This window comes from Meriones unguiculatus (assembly GCF_030254825.1).
Source record: "Meriones unguiculatus strain TT.TT164.6M chromosome X unlocalized genomic scaffold, Bangor_MerUng_6.1 ChrX_unordered_Scaffold_30, whole genome shotgun sequence".
NCBI lineage: Eukaryota > Metazoa > Chordata > Mammalia > Rodentia > Muridae > Meriones > Meriones unguiculatus.
In genome coordinates, this window is record NW_026843706.1 from 5,725,017 (window position 1) to 5,730,288 (window position 5,272).

Here is a 5,272-nt window from a genome sequence, read left to right on the forward strand (position 1 = left end):
CATCAGAATGTCTAAGATCAAAAACCCAAGTAAGAACACATGCTGGAGAAGATGTGGCGAAAGGAGAACCCTCCTCCATTGCTGGTGGGAATGTAAACTTTTATAACCACTTTGGAAATCAATCTGGCAGCACTTTCTCAGACAATTAGAAATAGTGCTTCCTCATGCTTAGACTTTTAATGATGGGGGTAGGATCTCTGGATTTCCAATTCTAAAGATATAAACATTTATGGCTCTATGTGAAAAAACAAACAAACAAACAAACAAAAAACAAAAACACTTCTTACTTTTACACTTATGCACCATTGCAGAATAGTCTTCATTCTGAATTACCTATCCTTATCTTAGCATTCTCCCAAACTGGTAATATTTAAAGTATTGGGTTTTTTTGTGTGGGTGCAGTGAGGGAGCTTTATTGATGCTATTCAAGAGAGTAGGGCTCCCTGGAACCCTCCTACTATTCTGGGGGTCTGGAAAACTGTGAGGGAGATGCTCCATTTCAGGGGCTGAGTTGGGACCGATCTCCTCAGAAGCCAAGGGCCTCTCTTTTTCTCTCGTGTCCTTGCTGGAGTGGGTGGTCCTGAGCTTCTTGCTCCTTGGAAGCCACATTAACCCTGAGTTCTACCACCCTGTTGCTGTTGATATATTCATTGTCACACTAGGAAATGAGCTTTACAAAGTTGTCATTGAGGGTAATGCCAGCCCCTGCATCAAAGGTTTAAGTCACTTTTGAAGTTGCAGAAGACAACCTTGTCCTCAGTGCATCCCAGGATGCCCTTTAGTGGGCTCTAGGATGCCTGCTTCATCACCATCTGATGTCACCATACTTTGCAGGTATCTCCAGTCAGCATGTCAGATCCATGACAGATCTCTTGGGAGTAGGAACAGGGAAGGCCATGCCAGTGAGCTTCCTGTTCAGCTCTGGGATGTCCTTACCCATAACCTTGGCAACACCAGTGGATGCAGGGATGACGTTCTGTACAGCCCCATGCCACAGCTTTCCAGAGGGGCCATCCACAGTCTTCTGGGTAGCAGTGATGGTGTGGACTATGGTCATGAATCCTACAATGCCAAAGTTGTCATAGAATACCTTGACCAGGGGAGGATAAGCAGTTGGTGTTGCAGGAAACATTGCTGAGAATCTTAAGTTGTCGTACATCTCATGGTTCATGCCCATCACAAACATAGGGGCATCGGCAGAAGGGTCAGAGATGATAACCCTTTTGGTTACACCATTCAAAGTGGGCCCTTGCTTTTTGCATGGTAGTGAAAACACCAGTAGACAACAAAACATACTTGCCAGCAGCATTGCCCCATTCGATGTTAGTGGAGTCTCCTTCATGGAAGATGGTGATGGGCTTCCAGTTCTCAGCCTTGACTGTGCTGTTGAACTTGCCAAGGGTAGAGTCATACTGGAACATGTAGGCCATGTGGTTGAGGTTGATGAAGGGGTGATTAATGGCAAAAATCTCCACTTTGCCAGAGCTTTAAGCAGCCCTGATTACCAGGAGTCCAATACAGCCAATTTCGTTCACTCTGGCCTTTACCATCCTGTTTAAGGGATGAGACTTAGCACTGCACAGAAAGATGTGGCAGTCTGTGGAATAGGGAGAGACAGAGAGCCAAAAGTATTGTTTTAAGTTGGTAAGACAAGTGATTTTCACCTAAAAGGCTATTATACTGTATTATGTTCATTTCTAATTTGGGGGAGTATGTTGTTTTATAGAGTTAATGAATAAATTAATCTTCCATATTCTAAAATTTTGAGGTAATTTTAATGTAAGCCTCATGTAACTTTGACTGGTCAATGTGTAGAGTGAATTTTCTGGATGAAAATATAAATTACCTCTTTTTAAATTTCTTACAAATTCCACAAAACATTTTTTCCTTTTTAATTTTTTAATATTAGTTACAGTTTATTAACTTTGTATCCCAGCTGTATCTTGCTCCTTTGAATCCCAGTTGTATCCCGCTCTCTTATTCCCTCCCAATCCCACCCTCCCTCCCTCATCTCCTCCCTGCCCCTTTCCAAGTACACTGATTCGGGAGGACCTCCTTCCCTTTCATCTGACCCTGGTTTATCAGGTATCTTCAGGACTGGCTGCACAGTCCTCCTCTGTGGCCTAGTAGGGCTCCTCCTCCCTCGATGTGGCAGGGAGGTCAAAGAGCCCGCCATTGAGTTCATGTCAGAAATAGTCCCTGTTCTCCTTACTAGGGAACCCATTTGGATACTGAGCTACCATGAGCTACATCCGAGCAGAGGTTCTAGGTTATAACCATACATGGTCCTTGGTTGGAGAAACAGCTCATAAAAGCCCTCTGTGCCCAGATATATTTGGTCCTTGTGGAGCTCCTGTTCTTTCCAGGTCATATTAATCTCCCCTTATTTCCTATGATTCTCTACACTCTGCTGAAGTTTTGGTTATGAGTCTTAGTATGTCCACAAAACATTTTTAGATTTACTAATAAGGGCGGAGTATGGTGTAAAAAAAAAAAAGGACATTATACTGTGACAGATATTTAAAAGAATAAAGCTTCATGCTACAGCTGATGTTCAAATAAGGGACATAATTTTCAAGTACTACAAATTGTTTAGTAACATGAAATAAAACTGGAGAAGTCTTGGGGGCTCATGTATACCATGATTTGGAACTGTGTGGTAATGGCATTTAGGTCAAAGTTACAGTAGGAGTGAATCTTCAATGCATTAAATGATATTTTAGAAATCACTGCCTGTGGTCACATTCAAATTCTATCTAGGGTTAGATTAAATAGGATTATGTTTAAAAAGCTATTAGAAATATTTCTATAAATTCACCAGATTTTAATTTAGCATTTTATACAAAATATGATTTACATCATTTAGAATGATCTAGATAATAACACAATGCAACTGCTATTCTGGACTCCCAGATGAGTGCTTAATTATAGAATTGATTATTCCATGGTATTGATTATTTTTTGTGAGTACTTATGTATATATTCTAATTTAAACTATTTTTTCTTTCTTTTTACCTCGAATTTTGGTTGGACTAAGATCAACTTCAAAGGATTTCTCCCAGTTGAATTTGCTTACAAAGATTAAGTCGATGCTCTGTTGATACAGAATAGCAGTAGAAAGAATTTAGAACTAGACAGGAAAAAAAAGCAGATGGGTGAATAGTGTTTATATTTGCGCAGAGTGGCTTAGGTTTTCAGAATGTATAAACTATTAGAGTCAACTTTCCTCTTGTTCCTTTTATTTATTTTTCACTGTTTTCCCCTTGTGTATTTTTTCTCTTTTTTTGGGGGGAAGAGGAGTGCAAAGTGTTGGACTGAGGTCTTTACCATAAAATATGATGGGAGCTACCTCCCTCACATAATTCTATTCCAAATTTCTTCTATTTTATTTTAAAGGTACTTGTTTATCTAGATATCTGTTATTTCAGTGTATATGGTCAGTTGTGTATCTGTGCAGGAGTGCCAAGGACAGAAGAGGTTGTCAAGTGTCTTCATATATCATTACTTGCCTATTCCTTTGAGTCAAGGTCTCTCTTGCTGAATCCAATGCTCACATTTTCTCATATATGGTGGAAACCAGGAAGTCCAGTCATTTTCCTAACTTGGGTTACTGAATGCCAAGTTTGTTACATGGATGTTGGATGTCTAATCCTCATGATTGCATAGTAAATACTCTCAATTATTGAATCTTCTTTCCGTAGCTTCTTTATTGATTTTTAATTTTAAAACACCTTTAAAATATTTTAAACCTTTGCTTTCTCTCTCTCTCTCTCTCTCTCTCTCTCTCTCTCTCTCTCTCTCTCTCTCTCTGTGTGTGTGTGTGTGTGTGTGTGTGTGTGTGTGTGTGTGTGCGCTTGTATATAACTGTAGATACATGTATGCTATGGGGCATGTGTGGTAGTCAGAGAAGAAATTTTAAGTCTAAATTCTCATCTTCTACCATGTAGATTAAACTAAATTCTTCAGGCTTGGAGGCAAGTGTCTTGACCTGCTAAGCCATTTTGCCAGCTCCCATTCTTGATTAAATCCAAAGAATTGGGTGATGGAAGAAATATCACAGTGAGGAAAGATTACTGCTATAATTCTAGATATTAAAGGGTTTTCTTTGCTACATTACTCACAATACAGTCCCCAGTTTTGTGTCATTAATTCCATTCTGGGCTTTAGTTTTATTTCTCTGATGAGATTTCTCAAATAAAGGTCAAATTAAAAAGCCTAAAAGTCATTTCTGTAGCCTCACTATCTAAACAGTATTTGTAGTTCAAATCTACTGTATTTTATAACATAGTATGTATGACAATTTTCTCATTCTTTTTTACAGATCCCACACCAATGAACAAACTTCAAAATCCTTACATACCTTAATAGCTTCCTCTTTCAAATAGCTTTCCTCTTTGTTTCTGTGCTTGACAGATTTTAACTAACCATTGAGCTTGCTACCATATTGTATTTCTGCCTAATGACATATACACTGTTTTAATATTTACTGCAATCTATTACCCTAGTTTACAAATCCATTGGTGTGTGTTTGTGTGTATTTAAAAAAAAAACTTTTTTTATTGTGGCTTATTTGCTATAGTTCATATCCATAAATTGAAAAAAAATATTTCACAGAGAATAGTAAATATTGGGGATATAATATGGGAATAAAATAGCAAGAGGGGATTTGTCAAAAAAAGGTATATCTCAATTCTTTACTCTTTATATCCTTAGGCACCTTAGGCACTGCCAACAAACTTGGATGTACTCTTTTGGGTCCAGTGAATCTCATGGGAGTAACAGGCTTTAAAAACAGATCCTGTATCAACTTTTTGAAGTTCAAACAATAAATGAAAGTAACTGGAATTCAACAGTTTTTTTTTTCCTAGTCAAAACCTGGTATATAATCAACTACTCCAACATGTTGTAGCTTAAAACAACATTTATTTTTCTCACAAATCTACAGTGTGTGCAGGGGTTGGCAGAGAAAAAAAATGTTTCTGCTTCAGGCAGCTTAAGGGAGGTATTTGCAATGGATAGAAGCTGGAATCATGTAAAAGCTATTCTTTCTCATATCAGATGTGGACACATAGAGAAATTGAACAACTAAAGGCTGATGTAATGTAGATTAATTGGCTTCTCTCTTTATATTTATGTGAAATTTCTCCAAAATTCTCCAGAACAATAACTTCATGGGTCTAAGACTTTTTCAGTGTCTATGCAGTTTCTAAGATGAGTGTCCTGAGGAAAGAACACTTGACATAAGAATCATATCCTTATGGGTTGAAAGTCA

At 38.1% G+C, this 5,272-nt stretch overlaps 1 pseudogene; it reads right to left on the reverse strand.

Annotated features, from left to right (window-relative positions):
• Positions 1–526: 526 nt before the first annotated feature.
• On the reverse strand, positions 527–1,550 carry LOC132651508 (glyceraldehyde-3-phosphate dehydrogenase-like; annotated as a pseudogene).
• Positions 1,551–5,272: the final 3,722 nt, after the last annotated feature.